This window comes from Oncorhynchus kisutch, linkage group LG8, assembly GCF_002021735.2.
Source record: "Oncorhynchus kisutch isolate 150728-3 linkage group LG8, Okis_V2, whole genome shotgun sequence".
NCBI classification, from domain to species: domain Eukaryota; kingdom Metazoa; phylum Chordata; class Actinopteri; order Salmoniformes; family Salmonidae; genus Oncorhynchus; species Oncorhynchus kisutch.
In genome coordinates, this window is record NC_034181.2 from 44,104,234 (window position 1) to 44,116,159 (window position 11,926).

An 11,926-nucleotide genomic window follows, 5' to 3' on the forward strand; every position below is an offset into this window, starting at 1 on the left:
ACAGATCAGAACATTTAGCTTAAAATGTTGAGAAACTATCAAGATATTTCTTCACATTATAAGCGCAGCAATGCGCACATGGCAGTAGGCTATAAACACGAATGTTCAATTAGCGTGAAAACACCATTGTCAAAAGTGACCGCAAATGTGATTATGCATGTAATGCTTTTATTATAAAGGTGCATTTTTATGGTGAAAATGATGTTCCCCAAAATTTTAAGAAGCTATTTGGCCACTTTAGTTGTGATACAAACCTTATCAAAACATATAGGCCTATGGGCTACGCTACATGAGTTTAACAAATATATATATATATTTCACCTTCATATAACTAGGCAAGTGGGTTAAGAGCAAATTCTTATTTACAATGACGGCCTACCAAAAGGTAAAAGGCCTCCTGTGGGGCTGGGGGCTGGGTTAAAAAATATAAATAAATTAAATAAAAATATAGGACAAAATACACACCACTACAACGAGAGACAACACAACACTACATAAAGAGAGACCTAAGATGACAACATAGCATGGCAGCTGCACATGAAAACACAGCATGGTAGCAACAAGTGTTGCTCTGATTTTAAAAAGTCACAAAAGGCAGTTTCTTATGTTTGGGCATCATTCACAAGTGATAATATATAAGTGATAGGCTAATATTGTCACACATCAGACTACTCTTGATTTAATCTTGTCTTTTACATTTACTAAATAATATACAGTACCAGTCAAAAGTTTGGACACACCTACTCATTAAAGGTTTTTCTTTATTTTTACTATTTTATACATTGTAGAAAAATAGTGAAGGCATCAAACTATGAAATAACATATATGAAATCATGTAGTAACCAAAACAGTGATTTTAGATTCTTCAAAGTAGCCACCCTTTGCCTTGATGACAGCTTTGCACACTTGTGAGCCTCTCAACCAGCCTCATGAGGTAGTCACCTGGAATGCTTTTCCAACAGTCTTGAAGGATTTCCCACATATGCTGAGCACTTGTTGGCTGCATTTCCTTCACTCTGCGGTCCAACTCATCCCAAACCATCTCAATTGGGTTGAGGTCTGGGTGATTGTGGAGGTGTTTCCTAACTTTTGATTTGGAATGGACCATTATCATGCACCTATCTCGAAACAGGGACAACGGGAAGAAATACATATCATCTAGGTACTAAAATAGGGAATGGAGGACGCTTTTACCATGGTTCATTTTCATACCAGTCGGGTAGGCTATACTCCTGTTGTAAAGATAAACTATGTGCTTAATATTAGGAAAGTTGAGAAATAAATATAGTAGGCCTAGCCTATGGAAAGCTAATGGGATCCTCCTCTTTTTAGTACAGGCCATCACTTTGTTTTCTGGGGCAATTGCATAGCCAATAGAAATGTTGCGCAACATGAGCTCATGGGCTCTCATGAAGTGTTTGATTAGAGTTTTGAACACATTTTCTTTGAAGTCAGAGTGATTAGAGGGTAAATAGAGTGCTGAATACCAGGCAGTTGGCAAGTTTGGTAGGCTACTAAAGACCATCTGCAGCATCAGAGCTTGGAGAAGCCGAATTACCATGAATGAAGGGCCACATGCAATTTGACTGCCTTCATGACTCGTGTAGTACTGTGTGGCAGTACCGTCTGTGTGGCAGTAATACGGTCACTGCAACAGCCCTAGTCATGTGTCTTTGTTCTACTTTATGATATTTGTAGTACTACATTGATTTTGATTACTGCATTTTTGGGTTTAGAGCTTGCAAGAATGGCATTTCACTGTACTTGTGTGCATGACATTAAAACTTGGAACTTAATAGCAGGGTTTGATAAATAGGCTAGGACCTGGCAGCAACAATTGTAACAAGGCATACCCTGTCGTTAACTACCGGTCATGTTCTATTTCATTATTTATACGTTATGACCTGGCTCAAAGGCTATACCGAATCAAGTGTAATGTAAGAACATTGTAGTTACATACGCGCATCTATGGCGTACATGCACCTACTCAGGAGCAAGCAACTTAATGTAAAGTGAAACCCAGTATGTTCACCTTTATGATGACTATGTAGTTACAATGTAACAACCTTTGCAGACAATAGGCTGACCAGGAGAAATTAGGAGACAGGAGAAAAATATGTATAACTATTTTTAATTACATTGCACTTACAATATAACAATCTTGACTAGTGACTAGGTGACAGGATAGATCATGAACAGTAGCAGCAAAGTACAGTATGTGATGAGCCAAAATAGTAGAGCAGGAGATTCCACGGTAATAAAGCTGTCGCGCTATCAGTAATTACACATGTGGAATAACCTTTGAATGTGTAATTACACATTCCCTGTTCATATTGTCTAATAACTGTTAGAGGCACAACCGTATTACATGTAATTACATAGAAACAGCGATGTAACTACTATGTTGTTACTACAGTTATTACTGTGTAGTTAAATATTAATAGGGGCAACTTAATGTAAAGTGTTACTGTCAAGGGCATTGCTATTTTGCTATGAACCTCCCATTCAATAACATACACAGAGGGTGTTACATTCACTCCAAGACTATATAGAAAAAAAACATGGATCATAGTACCAAACTGGCCCTTGGGAAGTCAATCATCATCCTCAACATGATGGGTGGGGAGCCTTCCAGTGAAATACTGTATATTCACAATGTGCTGTATAGAAAAAGTGTATTACATAAAATATATGTTCTCCACCCACAAAACAGAGGTCGAACAGGAAAGGCATGTCTCCATCCTTAAAAGTTGTTCCACAACTATACAACTTGTCCTGAACCGTAAGACCAACTGATTCCTTGTTCTTCCTGGGTATCAGCGCTAAAAAGATTGGCTGGTTTCCCAAACACAGATTATGCCTAGTCAGACTAAGAAGCACTTCCAGTGGAGAATGTAGGGTAAATGTAGAGGACGTGTGTCAGGTACATGGTTGCTCATGGTCTCGTGATTGGTAGCCATGCCTGAGACTTCAAAATGACTGTTGGCCCTCTGCCCAAAGTCTAACGGTCAAGAAGGTGGATTCTCCTGTGTGAGACCCGGGTTCAGATAATGCCTGTAAAATTAGCATCGCATCTGGTCATTCTAGACCAGTGTTTCCCAACTCCAGTCCCCGATTACCCCCAAACAGCACACATTTGTTGTGTTGCCCCGGACAAGCACACCTGATTCAACTTGTCAACTAATCATTAAGCCCTCAATGAGTTGAATTAGGTGAGTTTGTCTGGGGCAACAAAAATGTGTGCTTTTTGGGGGACTCGAGTACTGGAGTTGGGAAAACACTTTCAGGCTGCAGGTCAGACAGGCGAACAGTCCTCCAGATCAAGGTTATTCACAATTCCCTATCGTTAACTATTCCTTTGTATAAAGTTATCCACACAAAGTGACTCCCAGTCTCGGTCTATATGACAGTCAGAGCCACACTACACACAGTGCACACCCTCACAATGCCAGACGCAATGTCAGAGCAACAGGCTGAATCACCTAGGCCACCGGAACAGGATTATCCCATTGGAGGGAATCGACGAACGTTCCGAGCAACAAATGTTCCGAATGTTTTGTAAGTGGTGTGGGACAGCCCCTAAAGGCATGAGCCAGGGCTCTAAACAGAGGGACTTATTAGTGCTGAGATGTGAATCCAGCTGTTTTAGCCGAATCTAGACTGGGACCTGGGCTTGAAAGGTGTCCTGTCTGTACCCAGAGATAGGGCCAAGGACCTGAGGCTCTAGCTGCCAACTGTTGCCTAGCACAGGGCTGACCTCACCCTGCTAGGAGAGCAGGGCTGTGGGCTCACAGTCACTGACTTGGTGCAGTCTGCATCACTTGAAGACTGGGGTGAAACCTTACTGCTGTGAGACATGGGGTTGTAACAGCAATGATTACAGAATGGAAACCAATACAACATAGTAGTTCGCAATTGACTGGGGGTCAAAAAGTTGTGTCTGACCACTTGCAAAACACCCAGAGATAGAGGGAGAGAGAGTAGTAGTAGTAGTAGTAGTAGTAGTAGTAGTAGTAGTAGTAGGCTACACTTACCAAGCCCAGATACAGTTTGACACAGGCAGTATAACCACAGGATATGTTTTACATTCAGTATCATCTTGAGCCTGAAGGTGGGATGGAAACGCAATGCATTAATTGATAGTTATAATGAGACATACCCCCATCTGCTATAAGGTCTAGCAAGACCCAAGTGGGCCAAAAACACATTCATTACAGTGAAGATTTCATAAGATTGCCATGTCAGCACATTGAGAAGTGAGTGGGGAAGCTAACTGAATGATAAGGGAATCCTGATAGGGGGAAATTGGATGCAGTGTCATTTCACAGCCCAGAACAAGCGTCCATGGTCTCTCTACTGCTAGTATCATGCCCCAAAGGTGCTCTAAGGGTAATTTGTCAGTCTGGTCACTTCCTCCTAATGCGTGGGTGGTGAGATTGAGAACCCCATGGAGGTAGCCTCCTGTGGAGTCAAATCACAAACGTGTGGGATAAAGGGGGACGCTGAAGAGTGCCTGTGAGTGGCCTCATTTGCACTGTGGTTATGTAAACACAATTGAAAATGTTAAAGAAACACATTTATCTGATATCACTCTTTGAGTGGATTGCGGGAGAGTTCAGGGCGGGTAAACTCTTTGACATGTTAATTAGTGATACGAGTCTAGAGGTGAATCAATACACTCAACCCTAAAAAGAACAGTCCTCGAAAGAAACAGGCGACTTGTGTCTTTTTATTTGATTTTTTAGAGGGGGAGGGGGTAGTCAGTGAGTTGTAGCCTATGTATTAATCTGTAATCTGTCTGTCTGTGGCACGGCATCGCGTTCTGTCATTGATTTATCTATATTATTAGCCTCATTTCAAGGCAAAATTGCTAGAGAGCCGTCTGGGTGGACGAGATTATGCCTACTGTCTCATTAACCAGTGTATAGCGCGCAATCATTTGGATAGCCTTGTTTTACAATTTAAACTATTTTTTCAATAACAATTTACACTGTTTACAAATAGGTTTACATAGTGTGTGTTATTCGTTCTCCCTGCTTGTGCATAAAAGGGCATATGTGCAAGCATGCAGTTTATACAATTGTTGAAATCCTCAGTAGGTTTCTCAGTGTTTTGTGAAATTAAAATGCAGTCATGCTGGGTGAATAATATAAGAATACTGCATTAGCGTCACTCGACGGGTGTATAATTGGTTACAGGTGTTTGGCGCATATGAGGATAAAAGTGGGGTTGCCATTAAGCAGCTAGTGCTGTATGTCACTATAAAATGCACCTTGCTACGAGTTTGAACTGTGAAACAGATTATTTTAATTGTCAACCTTTCCCACTACGCTATATATGAAAACAGCTGTGGGCTACCCTATGTCAATGTTGCTTACATTTAAGGACTTGATATGACCAATACCATTAGAATATAAACTTTCAGAAAGGTGGCGCGTAACTGAGTGGAACGGTTTCACCTATCAGGCTACACAGTCTACAGAATAATACAACATTTAGTCTTCAAATGTGGACACACTTTGAGTTAGGCTACACGGACAAGGCAACGTTGCCTACAAAAGCTGCACGTACTTAACTGTGTTGTCCAATTAAGCTATCCTCCGCAAACGATGCTCAAATAAAACATCTGAAAATGTAACTTGTCGCTCTAGATTATTATTATTAAATCCCTGTTCCAAGGCAAATAGAGAAACACAATATGATAAACCCTGTAAAGGTCATCATAAAGGCTCATTAATGTTTATAACTCATTCTAAATCAAAGTACCTGGATGTTTTAAGTAAATTGAAACTTCTTGAGGATTTCAACAATTTCAACAAACCCTAAATAAAATGCTTAATTAAATCATATAAATTACAATAATAACAATACAAAGCATTACCTTAAACACGGTTTTAACTCCATGAAATAGAAAAAATAATCTGTTAATATCCTTACAATTCCAGTTACTACCATGCGTAAAAAAGTGCCCAAGAATATGTTATCCGCAAGTCCGGCGTTTAGCACTTATTTCCCGGGCGCGCTGTTCCTCTCCAATCACTGCTGCTGTGTTAATTTGTCAGTGTTTGAGAGGAGGAGCGCACTGCCCATCCGAAAATTGAGTGGAAACTTTAGGGAGGGAGAAAAAAAACAACATAATTAGACCCTCTGTCCAACAAGAACATCCTCATCCGATAAGATTGTTGCTACATCACACACATCACTTGCACTGGTCGGACCGTTCTCAATGGAACAGTTTGGAACACCGACGTACTCATCGGTACATTTTATAAATACAAAATAATGATGCACCGAGTGTACAAAACATTAAGAACACCTGCTCTGTCCATGACATCGACTGACCAGGTGAATCCAGACTAAAGTTGTTCCTTATTGATGTCACCTGTTAAATCCACTTCAATCAGTGTAGATGAAGGAGAGGATTCAGGTTAAATTGAATATTTTTTTTTGCCTTGAGACAAATGAGATATGGATTGTGTATGTGTGCAATTCAACCAGGTATGGTAGTAGGTGCCAGGCGCACCGGTTTTATTGTGTCAAGAACTGTAACGCTGCTGGGTTTTTCACGCTCAACAGTTTTGACATAACTGGGGGAAGCATAGGCGTCAACATGAGCCAGCATCCCTGTGGAACGCGTTCGACACCTTGTAGTCCATGTCCCGACAAATTGAGGCTGTTTTGAGGGCAGAAGGGATGCAACTCAATATTAGGAAGCTGTTCCTAATGTTTTGTACACTCAGTGTATGTTTCAATTAAACATCAAATTTATCAACCAGAGCCATTATATTTTTGTCCATACCTTGATCCAAGATATTCCGTAGATGATTAACGAATTCCTTTGGAATAAAACGGTGTCCAAAATTATGTTCAGCGGAGAGCGATGCTACGCAAGGCCGTACGCAAAGGAACAAAGGCTGAACAGATTAAACTGTCCCAATATAAACTGCCTTGTGCTAGCTAACCGGTTGGACACCACACTCACAACTGTAGAGGGAGATGGTCGCCCACTGGACAACATTTATATACAGCCCTATCGAACCAACTGTGCTCCAAATGCTGCAAAAACGTCAACATTTGCGCAACAGTTTTTCCTGCCACCATGCGGTCCGGGGAATTGATGATAATTAAACGAAATAATCTCATCTTCTGTACAGAAATATAAGAAGTTATTAAATTCACTAATAACTATTGCAGTATTTCATTAAGTTCAAAATGGACAACGCAAATAAAATGCCAGCGTTTATATTTGGGGCATTGTGGTTATCCAACTACAACTGTAGTTTAGGCTAATTTACAGCTCTGATTTGGTCTGGTAACTGAGACCGACCACTGACTTGACCCGACAGAGCCAGTGAGTGATCTGACAGTAAGTGAATTGCCCTTTCCCTGTGCTTCCACACAGCGGAGAGGCCGGACCACACTTAGTTACCTCCTGTCTGATAATCCCGTTCATTGGCTACTGCCAGATAAAAAGGCTGGATGGACCTCTGGGGAGGTGTGTGACCAAAACTGTTAAAAAGAGATTACATTGCGAAATCGTTGTCAGAGAAGCCTGTTCATTCTTAAATCCCTAATGGATTTCACATGCAGTCCTTCTCATGGTGCCTGTCGTCGATTTAACATTTCCTAAAATAGTTTATGATATGTGCACTATAACTTTTTTTGTTTGGGATAAATCATATATTTCTCAGGTGTAATATCCCACCTCTCCATAAAATATTTCATAATGGAAAAAATAGCGTGGCCAGGTTTAGGAACATGTTTATCAAAAATAGTTAAAAGTTCTTGTTTTTGAACCAATGACTCAACTAAAAAATAGTAAAGGTGATTTAATAGAACATGAATGTAATGATGTTTCACCTACCTTTGCATGACAACATGTTTTCGTGGGGGAAAATGGGACCACCACACCTGTTTATGTGCTTAGATGTGTTATTAGACTTGAATTTGGTATATGATCATTCATTAAATAAAACTGACATTTCACTCCATTATCATTACAGTGGATACACGGTGGGAATGTGTGTGTTCCTTCGCTGTAAAAAGTATGTGAATGATGTTGCCTACTTTTGCCCTGTATTCGCCTAGTCCGTTCTAGTGTGCTGACCGTTGTCTGAACATGCAAGGTTACATCTGTCTGGCATTGGAATGCTGATTTCCCCTTGCATGACATCTCAAACAAGCTGATTTGTCTCTAAACCTTTGACACTTCATGTGTTGTGTGAGACCTGCTTAAGTCAAACATAGAAGACATAAAAGCCATAGTGAATTTCTTACTAACATACACTTTATGTAAGCAGTTTATATGAGATAAGAAGAAATACAATTAAAATAAAAAGTGTTTGATCTGTATTATAATCAACTAACAAATCAATTGTTTCTGTTATAAAAACAGTGACATGTTTTTATGGGGTGAGTATTTCACAAATATTAACTTCCTCTTCCAAATTGTACAGTGCTATCCCCTTGACAAGAAACAACAAATCAAATCATATCAACTGGTTTTGTAGAATCTCTCTCAAAATCAATGCACTGCATTGACAGTGGTAAATCACTAGCTACATTTCCATCCTATTGGCGACAGATTTTCATGAGTATATTTGAAAATCATGTAAACAATATGCACATTTTCCCACAAAAGATGTGTTTCCATCAAATATACTTGTTGCGGATAAAAGGCTGTGTGTGATAACATGGCACGTAAAATACCTTTTGTGGTTATCATGTTTCAAGGTAAGACCCAGATGCAGACAACGTCGAATTAACAACAGTTTATTAATCCAACAGGGGCAGGAAAAAGACAGGTCAAGGGCAGGCAGGGGTCAGTAATCCAGATAGGTGGGGCAAAGGTACAGGACGGCATGCAGGCTCAGTGTCAGGGCAGGCAGAAAAGGTCAAAACTGGGAAAACTAGAAAACAGGAACAATCAAGAGACAGAAACAGAGGGGAAAACGCTGGTAGGCTTGACGAAACCAAACAAACTGGCAACAGACAAACAGAGAATACAGGTATACAGTGGGGCAAAACAAGTATTTAGTCAGCCACCAATTGTGCAAGTTCTCCCACTTAAAAAGATGAGAGGCCTGTAATTTTCATCATGGGTACACTTCAACTATGACAGACAAAATGAGAAAAAATAATCCAGAAAATCACATTGTAGGATTTTTAATGAATTTATTTGCAAATTATCGTGCTGCACCATGAGCTGGGCCATCTCATTGGCTGCGGGGTAGTTTGGGGAGAGGAATGAAGTGGGTGCTGCGCCTCCCAGACCTGTTTCCCTATACCCCAGCTGAGTGCCATCACCAGGCACGAGGTAGGAAGGATGGTCTCGGGCTCCGGGGTGGTAACCATGTGGCTATAGTGGCAAGTCTGGACCCCTGCCGGTAAGAGAAGGAAAAGGTGAACCAGGTAAACAGCAGGGACCATCTCGCTAGCCTGGAGTTGAGGTGCTTGGCGGTGCGGGGATATTACAGGTTTTTGTGGTTGGTCCACACAATGAACGGGAAAATCGGGAACTAGAAAACACAGGGAAAAATGCTGGTAGGCTTGATGAAACAAAACGAACTGGTAACCGACAAACAGAAAACACAGGTAAACATACACAGGGGATAATGGGGAAGATGGGCGACACCTGGAGGCGGGTGGAGACAATCACCAAGACAGTTGAAACAGATCAGGGTTTGACAGTGGTTAAATTCCCATGTACTGGACAAAAAATACAAGTCACATTTTTTACTATACTGATGGTTTCATTACAAAACAATGTTGTATTATATACCATATATATATATATATATAATGCAACATTGTTTTGTTGCAGACAACGTATGTATATACACCCTATCTCAGCTCACTGGTCACCATAACACCCACGCGTAGCACGCACTCCAGCAGGTATATCTCTTTTGGCTGCCTTTCCTTGTAGTTCTCTGCTGCCAATGACTGGAACCTATTGCAAAAATCGCTGAAGTTGGGGACTTATATCTCCCTCACTAACTTTAAGCATCAGCTATCTGAGCGAGCAGCTTACCGATCTGAGCAACCAGCCCATCTGTACCTCATCCCCATATTGCCTTTATTTACTTTTGCTCTTTTGCACACCAGTATTTCCACTTGCACATCATCATCTGCACATCTATCACTCCAGTGTTCATTTTCTAAATAGTAATTTCTTCGCTACTATGGCCTATTTATTGCCATTTGCACACACTGTATATAGAGTTTTTCTACTGTGTTATTGACTGTACGTTTGTTTATTCCATGTGTAACTCTGTGAAGTTGTTTGTGTAGCACTGCTTGGCTTTATTTTGGCCAGGTCGCAGTTGTAAATGAGAAGTTGTTCTCAACTGGCCTACTTGGTTAAATGAAATATATAGTGAGAGTGCCCACTATGTTATTAGCATGCGCTGTCTAGCCAACAGTTTAGATACATGTACTGTAGGTCTAGACTACATGATGAGATCATTTTTTATTTGTCAAAAGGCAGCCAAGCATCGATGATCATGCCACCAGAAGCAGACACTCGATATTTATTGGAAAGGACCATCAAGATCACTGTACACTTTATTTAAATTATTATTATTATCATGAGTTATTTAATCTGTAGCCTAATAAACTGCAAGAATTCCCAAGTCGTAGTAGCAGGACCACTCACCATATCATCGCGTTACTCCAGGTTTACTTCGATATGATGTTTATTATAACAATATTTGGGCATAAAATCGTGTCAAACGACATTTCTCACACAGTATATTTTACCAATCCTAAAATATCTCATCATGTCTTGCTATTTTGTTTTGTCTACATTTGTAAAGTTTGCCGATACATATTCTGTTACCACCAGGCCATTTTGTATTCGACATGTACTTTACTCAGATAAAACGGTTGGAAGAAATCCTGTTTATAGACAAAACCTCAGTTTGTCTGTGATGCTGCGAACATCCTCGAAAGCGCATCCAGATTGGCTGTCCACCACTGCAAATACAAAAGTCATATATCGTTTAGTTTCCTTGTGCAAAGTTAACACTAATGACAGCCCTTAAAAGCAGTCATTGAAAAGGGGCCTCTGTTAATCAAAGCTGACAGGCAGGTCTGGTTGGCAGGCTAGCTGTGCAGGCTAATTGTGTGAAAGCACTGCCTTGTCTGAGGGACTCCTCAGACCAGATGAGAGCTGGAGCAGAAGTTATCGGCCTGTTGTAGTGAAGATGGTCCTAGCCCCCTGGAGGCACTTTTAAAAGTGTTATGTGTCTTTTGCATGCATGTCTACACTGTAATCATCCCTGGGTTGACCTCCAGTTACCTACTATGCCCCCTCCCTACAGCTTTCTGGCCTAGACTGGTAAACCATGAAAACAGATGACGGTAGTTTGTGTGTTTTTTTTTTGTGGGGAGGGGGGTTGGGGATGTGAGGCAGGGGAGATGCAGATTTCTGCCCTGCTAAAGCTGCCCCGGTCAAGTGTACGTGCTGTTATTGTGAAGTGGAAACATCTCGGAGCAACAGCTGCTCAGCCGCGAATTGATCGGTCACACAAGCTCACAGAACGGGACCGTAGCGCGTAAAAATTGTCTGTCCTAGGTTGCTACTCTCACTACCGAGTTCCAAACTGCCTCTGGAAGCAACGTCAGCATAATTACTGTTCAACGTCAGCACAATGAAATGGGTTTCCATGGCCGAGCAGCCGCACACAAGCCTAAGATCACCATGGCAATGCTCAGCATCGGCTGGAGTGGTGTAAAGCTCGCAGCCATTGGACTCTGGACCAGTGGAAACGTGTTTTCTGCAGTGATGAATCATGCTTCACCCTCTGGCAGTCCGACGGACGAATCTGTGTTTGGCAGATGCCAGGAGAACGCCACCTGCCCCAATGCATAGTGGCAACAGTAAAGTTTGGTGTAGGAGGAATAATGGTCTAGGGCAGTTTTT